Here is a 13,913-nt window from a genome sequence, read left to right as displayed (position 1 = left end):
CAAAAAAATCCCATGGCATACACAAGTGCATGCTCCCATTGGGATTCATCAGGTGAGTAGATTAGATACAGTACTTTACAAAATGAATTGAGTCAACGTATCATATTAAACATATTTTTCTGTCAGACTAGTGGATGAGAGTTGCTCAAGAGGCCTTTCTAAACTAAATCATATCCAGCCTTTCCTAGCACCATGGAGAATTAAAAGAAATGGCTAATTGATAAAGAAGAAATTCACTAGCCTCTTTTTTATTATTTTTTTGATCAGGTGCCTATAAAGAAAATAGTCTTATCTCCTATGAATAATTTGTACAGAACTCCTTCAAAAGTGCTGCACAATTTTTTAATACATGCAAGGACATTCAACTAGGTAAAATAACTGAATTTATTTTATTTTGCCCTTTTCATGTCTCTTTAGCAGCTGACTAAAATGTGCAGAAAGACTCTAAAAACTGTGGTAACAAGATATATAAGTTATTTTTAGGACTCTCTTCCTCCTTTAGATACCCAAAGAAATTTAATAAAATGAGTCACTGTATAATGAGTGTCACTTTGAAAAGCATAGGCAGAAAGGGCTATTTCTGTTATCTTGTCTGACCCAGAGCAGAAATTAACTAATATAATAAACATGTCCTAAATAACATTATCTTAGCAGGTGGCCACAGAATCAGTCCTTCTGCAGATCAGTCACATCTTCTCCATAGAGACTGGACATCAAAGAGAGGGCTCACAGTGACCAACTTTAAATGCAGCAGACTGACCTCTATAAGCTCTCTCTCTATCCTTCCTGAACTTTACCCTTACCCTTACCCTTACCCTTACCCTTACCCTTACCCTTACCCTTACCCTTACCCTTACCCTTACCCTTACCCTTACCCTTACCCTTACCCTTACACTATCTTTACCCTTACCCAAGCTCTATAAAGTACCTTTCCACAACAGGCCCAATACAACTGTTTTAACTATACCTCCCTAACTCCCCCCTGCGGTTCACTAGGGAAGTCAAAAGATTAAGATACCGAGGTCAGAAGAATTCCAGCAAACGGAAGTACTCCCAGTTGGAACATATTGCCAGTAGCTCCCTGCTTGGTAAAATAAGTGGCTTTGTGTGAGCAGCTTTCTGGGAGCAGGTCTGATGATTTCCATAGTACAACACAGAGAGGGGAAGGTACTCAGATAACTCTGCCTGAACTCAAGTATACTCAGGCAGACCACTTACTTGGAGGTCAGCAGAATTTAAAAGGAACCAAGGTTCTAAAGTGCATGGAAATTTGTAAGTGTAAGTAATAATTTCTCAATGGTAATTTTTTTTTCTTAAGTGGCCACTTCAAAGATTACAAAAGGAAGTCAAGCACTTCTTTAGAAAGTATCCTTTCCAATTGCCTGGTCCTCATAGCACTCACTGTCACACAGACCAGCTATAGTAGGAAGGCAGCCACAAGTGTTTTGGTTACAACAAATTCATAAAATTTCAGGCATTATAGATCTGTCATGTTTTCAGCACCCTTTGGATTTATCATTGGAAGAAACAGGGATTTCTAGGCTTAAATTGTTCTGCTCTGCTCTGGTGCGGCCTCACCTGGAGCACTCTGTGCAGTTCTGGGCGCCACAGGATAAAAAAGACATTAAGCTACTGGAGAGTGTCCAGAAGAGGGCTATGAAGATGGTGAAGGGTTTGGAGGGGAAGCCGTATGAGGAGCAGAAAAAGTCACTTGGTTTGTTCAGCCTGAAGACTAAGGGGAGACCTCATGGCAGCTACAGCTTCCTCGCAAGGGGAGAAGGAGGGGCAGGCGCTGAGCTCTTCTCTCTGGTGACTAGTGACAGAACTTGAGGGAATGTCAGGAAGATGTGTCAGAGGAGGTTTAGGTTGGACATGAGGAAAAGGTTCTTCCCCCAGAGGGTGGTGGAGCACTGGAACAGGCTCCCCAGGGAGGTGTCACGGCCCCAAGCTTGACAGTGTTCAAGAAGAGACTGGACAACGCCCTCAGACACACGGTGTGAACTGTGGGGATGGCACATGCAGGGACAGGAGTTGGACTCGATGATCCTTGTGGGTCCCTTCCAACTCAAGATGTTCTGTGATTCTATGATAATCTCAAATGCTATGGTGGACTGCTGAGTTTTTCTGTGCTTCAACCTTCATATCAGTTGAGTTATTATTTAAGTTTAAAAAATGTAAAAAATTAAGACAAAGCTTTCAGCGGAACAAGTTGCCTTATGCACATGCTGTTTTAGGAGAGAGCTGACAACAACTGCTTATGCTGGTTCTCTGAGGAATTAGATCCCTGGTACCACAGTTTTCTGAAGTGCACCTAAAACACTAGGTACAGTAGCGTGAACATTATATTTGAATTACAAACAATAAATTATTCTTTTTCAGTCTGAGGGGTATGTATTAATTTTAAGATAAATCCTGTCTGAGGAGAGAAGACAGCACACTAAGCAGCACATGGGATCAGCATAAGCATATTAATAATGCAATTATTATAACCCAACAAACAAGACAGAGTGAGCAAAATAATTATCAAGATGAGAGCAAGTTGAAATTGGTATTTTGCAGCCACAACTGCTGCTGATACAGTTCGTGTTTATGAAAAATACTTTAAAATGGAAACTGCAGAGGAAACTTGAGTCCTAGAAAAACTAACACTCTACAACCCAAAAAAGGTGTAGTGAGGAAGAATATCATCGAAATATCACCTTTGGTCCAATTTTGCTCTCAGCTGGGTAGGTGAAAGACAATAGTACTGGTGGTGCCAGAAGGGAGTCCATTATGAAGAGAAAATAAGGCCAGTGACTTCTGCAAATTGCTATTGAAACCTCTGAACTCTTGAGTAGTAATCATACATCTGCCCACAGGGCTTCAGTTGGCGAATTGTCACCATAGCAATCACTGGTATTAGACACACATCTAGCAATGCTTACGCACATGCAAATGTTTTGCTTGAGTAAAATACAAAAATGCATGATAATACTTCATTAATGACTTTCATATTGCTGCCGAGAGGTGTAAAACAAGACACAAGGGAGATGTAAACACTTTTTCAACAGCTTTCTGCTATCTGCAAGGTGAAGGCTGGGATAAATTTAGGCAATCTTCCAGTTTTACTTCCTGCCTGAGGAAATCTCAGAACTTCTCTTTAAAACATGAGGTATAGCTAACTCTAAGTATTGGCTTCTTTGTTGTTGTTGTTGTTGTTGTTGTTCTACTGTTACATTTTTTTTCAGCATTGCTTTTACCTGAAAAAAAATATGATTATGCATTATACACAAGAGATACACACTGCATAGCTAGGCAAAAAAAAAAAAAAAAAAAAAAAAAAAAAAAAAGCTAGGTTAAAAATTGCACTTGAAGTTATTAAGTTATGCTTACATTACAAATGGGGGTGTGTATTTCTAACAGTAAACTGAAGACTATCCATAGTTTCTCTTGCCAGAAAAATACCACTGAATTATATTGACCTTGATTTCTCTTGTCATTTCTTTATGCTATTACAGATTTAGTGGACGTAACTGATGAAAAATATATCCTCCCTGATAAAGAGATTTTTAGAGGTTTTAAAATACAAAGCTCTTACTTTTTAAGGCAGTAGGATTACAAAATTCTCAGGTTATTTTATTATATTTAAGAAAGTTTCCCAAGACTTCCAGGAACTTCACAGAGTTCTCTATTATTTTTCAACTAGAAAAAAAATGGAAGAATAAGAATTTGGATATAATAATTATACTCTAAATTTCAATATGCTTCTAACTGGCTTTGGCAGTCTGGCCTGCACAGTTAGGGCCATGTCAGAAGGAAAAAAACATACATGTGGTCTTGTTAAAAAATAGCTCTCTCCACATATGTGCACGTATATAAATTATATGTATATTTATTTAAAAAATTTTGCAAAATACCTCATAAAATTGGTTAAAGTACATAGATAGTCTACTGGTTTAGCACAGACAAGTGATTCTATTACCCAAGTAAAAAAGGTTCATGTTCTGAGGTCTTGCTTAGCACTTGTCACAGTTTCCAAGGAAAATATGTTTATTGGGTTTATCAGAACAGGTCAAAAACAAAATTGAGAGTATAAAGCCTCAAATTTTCAACGTCTCTCAAATACAACATTTTCAAAACTTCAGAATGAGGTTTGCTGTCCTTTTTGTGGGTAGTCAAATAATTACTGACAATACAGACTTCAAATGCACAGAAAGAAGAAAAAAGCCTCACACCGAAGGGAGCCTCCCTGTCACATCAACCTCCTCTTTCATTTAAAGAACTTTCTCCCAGATACTTTCTCAGAAACAAATTATTTTATTTGCTTAATTCTGACAAGAATTCAAGCACAAGCCCAGAAGGGCCCAGTAGTTCTTAAGTGCTGGGAATAAGGATCATTTCTTGTGCATTTCAACATGAGCAGTATATAGAGACATCATTACCATTTCTGCTCTGCCATGCAATCCAGTGCCTTTGCAAAGTATTTATGAAGACCAATGCTATCATGTTGACATCTATGAAAAAAATAATTTAATGTGGAATTCAAGAAGCTCATTTTGTCTTTTTAACCCAAAAGTAATTGACTACACATTTTTTAAACATGTTTTGGAACAAAACCCATGTGATGTATCACAGAAGAGGAAAAGAAAATTACACTTCTGCTGATTTTCACATCAACTTGATTAAATCCTAATTCAGTGAAGTGTTAACTCTTCAGTGGGCTCTTTCCTCTTCTCTCGAACAATGGAACAAGTATAGCCTGGAAGTTAAGTTGATAAATTTTACTTTGTAGCCAAGGGCATTGGTAGTCCTTAGATATTTAGAAAATTGTTTAAAACCTTGGTGGTAGAGGTGCACTGTCAACCAGTTTGTATAAAAACCTTTATTTTGATCAAAAGTTTATTGGCAGGGCTCATCACTGACAACCAAATTGTGCCAGGATTGAACATGGCACTGTGCCTTCCTACCAGGAAGATTCCCCAAGTCCTGCAGAATTCAGCATCATCCAGAGCAAGCTTTCTCTCATTCATTCCTGAGCTGCCTTTTCAAAGAAATGTGCTGGCTGAGAAGGGCAGGCCAGTTCACCCATTGCTTTTTTGTAGGATGTGGGCCAATGTAGCCAAACCGGATAAAGAGAGCAGTATAATACATATTTGAAACTTAGGAGGCTGTAGCTGAATGCAATCTGGTGTCTATTAGGAAATATACAATTATGTGAATACTAATTTTTGGACTGTGTGAACACTAAAACATTTTCTATAAAAGAGAAGTAATTTATCAGCAAAGATATCCACTTCCTTGGGATAGCATAGAAATAAAATGGTATAGTAAAAAAAAAATGAAGATATAAATATTAATTTTCCTGGAGGAAGTTTTACCTGTTTTTTTACTGCTCTAACTACTTTACTGGAGGGTTTGTAAAATATCTTCCGCATACCTTACTACAGATCTGCTGGGACTGACTGAAAAACTGAAAAGACGATTATTTTAATTAACATTAAGATTCAATTAACATTGACAGCTCGTAACTGAATCCTCACAGCTATAAAAATGAATCATTATTTGGTTTTAATATTTTGTAGTTACCCTCCAGAAATAAATTTTGACGGTAAAATCAAGCAAGACAATTCATCTCAAAGACGACTCTGCTCATTTTCAGATATCAAATTACAGGAGGCCAGCACACAGAGTAGGGAAAGCAGTCTGGAACATATCTATGTAATACACTCTAATTATAACTTGTGTGTCATATTTCTGATAGATCATGTGTTTACAAGAAACTGTCACTGGCTTTTGACGTATGAGAGACCAATTGGGTTGAACAGTGTTTTTAACATATGGCAACTTCAAAGCATCTTTTTATATTTATGTTTTCACTTCACACTATGGTGTGTACAGTCTTTTGTGTAGAACTCTAACAAGGGTGAGTAGTCTAGTTTTTCTTGGTAGTCAGCAGAGAGAGTTGACCTCTGGAGGTCATTTTAGAGTCCTTGAATTCATCTTTGTCTGTTGTTTACTTACAGAGCTCAGATTTCCTAGCAAAGGCACATAAATTAGGTCATTTCCAAGCATTAGAAAAATGCTGCACCATTACAATTTTAATGTAGTATATTGATCTCATAAGTAAGTGCAGATCTTGGTCAGACTTTGCTTTTAATCTTTTTCTGTCAAGGTGAGCAAGTCAGCAAGAGCTTTTAAGCTGCTTTACCTGGTCACCATATTTTTAATGACTAATTCATATAAAGTGAATAGAATGAGAGACAGAACACAGCCTTGTACATGTGAATGCACTAATATCAGAATACCTCCACTCATATACACTACTGGAAAGCAAATAAATTACTGGGAAGCTCTTTTAAATATCTTAAATATCTTTACTTTTCTAACCCATTTTACCTGCTAGATTGACTCATATGAGTAATGAGGTAATGTATAAAGAATGGCATCCTTTGCTGCTGATTTTGCCCTTTCTTTGGATCCAAAGGATGCTTATCGTAGGTCAGTATTTAAATTACTTGAGAAGGAAAGTCAACAGGTGAGAATTTGGAAGAATCAGATGAAAGAGAACCTTGCAAATACCAGACTGGGTGCTGGAACCGACCAAATTTTAGTTCCTAAGTCTTGAATTTTTAAAACTGAAGTCTTAAAAATACAGAATTGCTTTATTAATTAATAGGAAAAATACACAGGTGATATCTAGCCTGGTGAGCAGCTGCCAAGTAAGGTGAGTACTCAGTGAAATTTTCACTTGCTGATTGAGTCCTTGGTAGGAATCTTGGCAAAGGAGCCAGACTTCTGTGGTTCTTGGTTCCTCAGATGTATTTTTGAAAGGCTGTTTTTACATTAGTTTGATTTTATACTGTCTAGCATCTTATTAACATTTTTCTGTCATTGTGCTTAATGTGATCTGAAATATTTCCATTTTCTAGACTGAAAAATAAGGCAACACGTGTGCATGCACACACACACAAACAGCTCTCCACCCCTAAAATACTAATAAAGAAAATAACTATATGAAACCAGAAGTTTCAAAGTTTAGACAGAGAATCACAGAAATGATTTGACACATATTTAAATTCTCTAAGTGTTCTCTAAGATTAAAAGTATTTTAATTTAAATCAACATTGTCTGAGAGCCATGGACTTAGCAAAGGGCAAATAATTTTTTTTCTAAGAAGCAATACTTCAATAACAATGATGAAATTCCTACTGCTCCATGACACTTTGAGGACCGTACCCTATCTATCCACAGTGATTCCCTGCAACACACTGACCTAGATGGTCCTTTGTAGGCATGAATCCCTTTATGTAGCTGACAAAGAAATTAACATGAATAATTTTCAATTCTGTTAGTGATTTCTAAGCATCTTTACAACATTTGCATGACGCACATGAAGGAAAGAGGGAAAATATTCAGCATTTTTTAAAAAACAGACTCACAGCTGCAGGTCATTATTAACTTTCAGATAAGTAAGCTTATTGCAAGTCATTATGAGTTCAAAGTAAATAGTATATGGGTTTATTGCTATATCTATATTTTATGTAATTAATAAAGTTCAAGCTCTGACTTGATAACTCATTCACTGAATCTAGCAATGCAGGAAGCTAAATGACATTATTTTCCGTTGAGATGTATTTCTTTAGCACAGATTCTTAAACGAATTTCAGGGATGATTAATAGGGGGACTTGGGCAGTCACTGGTCAAATCTGTTTTTCTTATTAATTCCCTTTTAAACACCACTTCAAATCTCTAAGAATACTATTATGGAACTGGTTTTGTAACAAAAGACGAGAATGGGCTACGATAACGATCTGATTATTATTATTTTTTACAAGTCACACAACAGTGTCATCAACTGAATACGAATTTCAACTGAATCAGCTGAATGGAAATTACAAAGTCTTTGTGCAATTGCTTCTTTATTTTTGAAATTTCATTTCCCTATTTGTCGTTATTCTCAGTAAATGCAACAAAGAGGCAGATACACTGTCAAGTGTAACATTCATTACCCCAAGCAAACCAGTTCAGGAAGGATACTTGACTAACAGAATGTCAGCCAGAAACAATTGCTGTTTAAGTGGCGGACTTAGTACTTGTCCACAACAAGCACAGCAACAAAACCTGTTGCAATTATGCTAGTTAGTATAAGATGTACCCATGTTTATCCTAAGGGACATAATTTTGACCCTAATTCAACAAATTATTTGACCTGTGATACAGACTAATTACTGCTCTAAAAAGATGATTTTCAGAATTTTCAGGCCAGAGTCACATTTTGGGCACATTATGGAAGCAGGTAGCACAACACAAGGGGGGCATTCAGCTGAACCAAACAGTTAATGTTGGGGAACTGAACTCCACAATACGCATATTTCCAGCAGTTTTACCACAACCCCACTTCAGTCTGGTTGAGGCACTGAAGAATCATTTCAGTTGGAACAGACCCTCAAGATCATTGAGTCCAACCATAACCTAACACTGACATGAAACCATGTCCTTAAAACCTCATCTATACATCTTTTAAACACCTCCAGGGATGGTGCCTCCACAACTTCCCTGGGCAGCCTGTTCCACTGCTTCACAACCCTTTCTGTGAACAAATTTTTCCTAATATCTAATCTAAACCTCCCCTGGCACAACCTGAAGTCATTTCCTCTCACCGTACCCCCAGCTCAGCTTCAGCTGGGTGGCAGTCCCCAGGCTCACCCTGAGTGGGGAGAACAGGGTGATTTGCTTCAAAAACACACTCTTAATCAAAATGAATACACTAATGCAGACATAGTCTAAGTGAAACCGCAGGTTTCCTTGCATTCAGCCTTACTTTATGTGTTTTCTGCATCCTTCACTGCTGCCCTTAATAAGAATTTAGGCAAGAATTATTGGGAGTAAATCTCCAGAGCCTAATTTATGCAGACTTAAATCTGTGGCCAAACTGTACCTGTAACTTTAGGGCAAATAACTTTATCCAAAGCTATTTCTATACATCACATTCCACTGCTACAGGGATTATTCTTTGCACACAATTCTTTATCAAGTTTCTTATTTCATTTAAAATCATTGCTCTGCCCTTCCACCATATTAGCTCATTGTAATTCAAGGGAATATTAGCCTTTAAAATAAACATAGACAGTCTATTGTGCAGGGATTTTAACAATTCTGTGTGGACTTGTACTGCTAATTCTGCTCAAGTTATTGATTTTAGGGTCTGGTGCAGTTGAAACCAATTCTTTCCTGGTGTGTGTGAGAAAAATTTAACTCAGCAAATTTCAATCCAGACATCTCAGAGCAAAACATGGTTCGGTAGTATGGCCAGCATGGAAACAAAACAATATTTAGTGCTTCAAAGATATGTTTAAATGTAGGAGAAGTCATTAAGTGATTGTCTACCTGCATTTACAGTGAGAAATAACAGACCTTTTCCCATGCTGATTAATGGTGATTAATCGAGCAATGTCATTTTATCCTTCAAGTATTTTTGTACTGGCCTGAACATGACAGAGTTCAGTGTCATTTAACTTTGCTTTATCCAGAAATTGAATCATGTTCTCAGATGAAAATGCACAGAATCAGGAGATGGCCAAAGACACATTAATTATGGGCTACCTTTTAGACTGTTGATGTTGATTCTAGTAACCTTTGTGAATATATTTTTTCAAACTTTTATGTATTTATTGCACAGTTTGTGATGAGAATCAATGTTCCTAACATGAATTTTAAGGCGCAGTTTGGCATTTAATTCGGTAGATCGGCATTGCTCTGAAAGTAAGATTTCACTCATTACCTAAAACTATATGAGATGCTGTCAAGTTATGTATTAGTTCCAGTATTGTGTTTATTTCCATGATATGTTGCATTTCTGCGCATTCTGTGTCTATAACCTCAATGAAGTACATGATGTTAAGGGGCAATTCAGGAATGATACCTCAGCCAGTCACTAATGTAGAAGCAGGTGGGTTCTTCAAATGTGAAGAATCTTGCTCTGAAAGCAGGTGGATTTGATCCTGATCATGATGGATTGAAGCAGTTTGAAGAATCCAAATAAGGATGTTGCTAGGACTGCTGTTACATCTCTCAGCCCAGCTTCTTGTGCCTCTTGAATTGCAGCTTGCAGCCTGACTTCATCTGCTGCTATTAGAAATCTTACTCTTGCCTGTTCATCCACCCCTTCACTACACCAAATAATTGATGCCATTAAAGTGTTTAATATCATCACAGGATCAATAATTTTAGGCAGCTTCCCTCGTCTTCCAGAGTTTTTGCCGCTTTTGCCTCAGATTTAATGCTGCCTTTGAAATAATAATCAGTGATGCTTCTTTTCCAACATAAACATAATCTCCTTTGAATAATCATGGTTTAAACCAAACCAAAACAAACAACTTTATCCCAGAAAAGCAAAGTAGCAGTGTTATTTATGCAAATAAAATAAATTTCTACAGAAACAGATATTTGCAGGAATATCACCCTAAAATCAGAACTTTCTCAGGAAATCTCATTACACTATGTCTTTCTTGATCAACATGTCCTGAGTTTGAGCAGAAGGACGGCAGCTCAAGTATTAAAAGCAGTCATTACAAATATATCAGCTTTACCAGCCCTACAAAACACCATCCCTGTCTATTATTATTTAAGCTTATTTGCAGAAAATGTGGAAATATTATAAAGAAAATTTGGCATTTGATTCTCTTTCCAAGCAACTTGATGGAAATTTTTCTCTTTGACTTCAATACTGCAGAATCAAATTGCTTTTCTTTTTTACAGTACCGATGGTTTACTTATACAGTCAATGTCTCCTGTGTAGATCTTACAAAAAAGTTTAAGGGAAATTGATAAACTGAAGATCGCTCTATAAAACGAATTTCTCTTCACTTTCCCTGAAAGTGATTTTTGGGGTGCTATGTCTTTCCTTATAGGTGTATTTTAGATTGTTTGTTATTCTATTGCCTTTTCATATTTGTGTTTGAAGATCTCAATGAAATGTTTCAAGACTGCCTTATTGAAGGGATTTGCATTCAACTAAATTTGTAAATCAGCCCTAAAGCTTCCCTGTGTTGAAAGATTTTCAAACAGTGGGTGCATAGCCATCATCGTGAGTTCTTCCCTGGTCTCTCCTGCTTCTAGTCACATTTCTATGTGCTACTTTTTACTCTTTTTTTTCTTGTTTCCTCTCCCTGGCAGGTGGTGATGTCATATGCAACGCAGACAACTAATGCTCACTGCTCTAAGAAGTGACCTCAGCTCAATCTTCGTCTGTGAAGTGCGCCATAATGCTCTTGCTCTTCCAATCATGAAATGCAACAAGTGCTCTTTTGTAAATCTTGCCAAGCAGGCAAGAACTCCACTTGCAGTGGTTTAACTGTCATTAGCGATAAAAGTGTACTGTACTGATTGAAAGGGAACTTTTTTTTTTTGGTAGAAATAGCAGGCTATTATAGTAAACTGTCTGGAAAGAAAGGAAAAAAAGAATTAAAACCTTTTGCTGTTAAGAGCTGGAATGCTTTAACAATATGTCTTCCAAGATTTTGGTGATACTACCACTTAAGCACATTATTAGCTCTTCTGCAAGTTCTACAGAAATCAGTAAGATATCCTATGATACTCCTATCTATAGAGGCTATATAGCTAGCTACATGTACAGGTATTTTCCACATGACTGAGTAGCAACTGAGTATTTGTATTTCCTTTAAACACATTAAATAATTAGATATTGTCTGATCATGGCCACTTGTCAAAATGTTAGGAATATTAACAGCAGTTTAAAGTTGAAGGATTTTTTTCTGGTTTAGGACAAGTAAAACCCAGGTGAGTTTTCAGAATTGCTGAAAAGAAACAATTTGAGTTCGAGCTCAAGGTATACATCCTTATTATGAATTGATTCACTTTCTGGGAACAGATGAGGAAACTATTGTTTGTGCTCATTTGTTTTTAGAGAAATGATAACTCACGAACACGAGCAGGGAACTGATACACAGTTTGCTTGAATTGTTGCCATCAGATCCAGAAAGGAAAATTGTATTGTGACTGTTTTCTGAATCAGGTATTCATATGTCTCTGGCCAGCAATATATCCAAGCAATTGAAAAGCTCCCTGGGAATTCACTAATGGCAAAAGAGGGAAAGAAACGTTCTGATTACTTCCTCAGTATAGCATGGGAAGAACTGTGTCTACATCTCTCAAACCTAATCTTCCAGCTGCAAGCCTTTTCCCAGGGGTAGCTGGTTTCTTTCTCTGACTCACAAATATACCTAATCAAAGCTAAAGGATCAATCCAGCCTGCCCTCTTTGAGACAATACAACATGTGAGATGAGAGTCTCATAGGGGATAGTGCTAATATGTGAAACAGGCTGGCTTTTCCCTTCTGTCCTCCAGTTTGAAAATCAAATCAGGAACAGTGACTGCAGAGGGAATTCCTGCTGTTTCCTCCTATTTTTTTTTTACCAAAAGTGCAGAAGCTCTAACCACAGAGAAATGCTCATTCCTTCTGCTCCCATGCCAACCTGCCATTCTTCCAGACTGGACCTTGTCACATCGTGAAACAGCTTGTGAAGCTGAGAGACTGTATCATAACACAGAGGGCAGGAGGTTTAGCAAACAGATGCTCTGTTTCTTTCCCACTGTTTTGGAGGCTTGTTTCACTGTGTTACTCTTTATTCAGTACCTGCTATCACCCAGAGAACTTGCCAAAGTGACAGTATCACACATACAACACTGCATGTATCATACCTTTACTGTGCTTTTCAGAGGATAAGGTATAAACATTCCATCAGATTTGGGAAACCTGGGTTATGGTATTACATAAAAAACCCAATTTTTACCCCTGAGAGGAAACAAGTGCAATTCTTCTGATAAATTGTAGTCATATTTCCCATACTGTGCGATCATTATGGGTCTTACAGAATCCAGCTACTGGGTAGCAGTCAGAATGCCAGTACATCCATTTATAAATCATTCAATGTTCTTTTGGGGTATTTTCACTGGATTAGCTATTACTATAATTAAAATACCATTTGATCTGAAGTTAAATTGGATTATATTAAATTTCTTAGAGCAATTATCTCAAATAGCAATGTTATTGCATGAGGTAGCATACAATTAAAAGGTTGTGTAATACCACATCCAGACTGCAATGGTAAGTAATTGAAGCAAGAAAACATATTTTTGTACAACTTCGACAATTAATGACAAGACCATAAGAAAGTTAAAGAATTCTCGTTTTCCTTAAATGTAATTGAAATTGATGAAGTAGAAAAACTTGATTCACTTAATACTGTAATAAAATTACAGAAAATGGCAGCATTGATTTTATGAGGCAGTGTTAAAACTCAGCTCACTGGGAGATGAACCCATACCCTTATACAGGAGGATCTGGATTTGCTGTCAGTGACATTGCTAAATTCTTCTTTGTGAAATAGCATAAGTAGGCCATCATCCTAAGCAATCACATCTTAAAAGGAACATTCTTTCTGATTATAATCCTATATTTCATCTATTACAATGAGAAAAAGGCTAATAAAATTATGGCAGAACACTGCCATTGACATTTAGAAATGTAAGTCCGATTTTGCACATGCAGACCCTGATTCTCTGTTATCCTGCCACAAAGGGAGTGGCATTGGTGCTCAGTTTTTCTCAGATCCTTTTGATTTCTGAGCCTGCTCTTGAATGTGTTGACAAATCTACTGAGTGTAGTCCTCATCCTACAATCCAGATAACTGCTGAAATTACTTAAAAGGACATGGATGAACTAAAACTTTTTGCAGTTATCTCATTCAATACATTATTCCGTTTTGACCATCAACCATTCATAAACTGGAAAATCACATTCAGAAATAAGTTTTCTCCTATATGCGTTGGAATTTCATTTATACAACTCTGCTACCTTATTTTATCCATTTACTGTTGCAATATCGAAAGAGGTGTTATCAGCATCCAAAG

The sequence above is a fragment of the Columba livia genome, chromosome 2, assembly GCF_036013475.1.
Source record: "Columba livia isolate bColLiv1 breed racing homer chromosome 2, bColLiv1.pat.W.v2, whole genome shotgun sequence".
Classification (NCBI taxonomy): domain Eukaryota; kingdom Metazoa; phylum Chordata; class Aves; order Columbiformes; family Columbidae; genus Columba; species Columba livia.
This window is presented reverse-complemented; position numbering follows the sequence as displayed.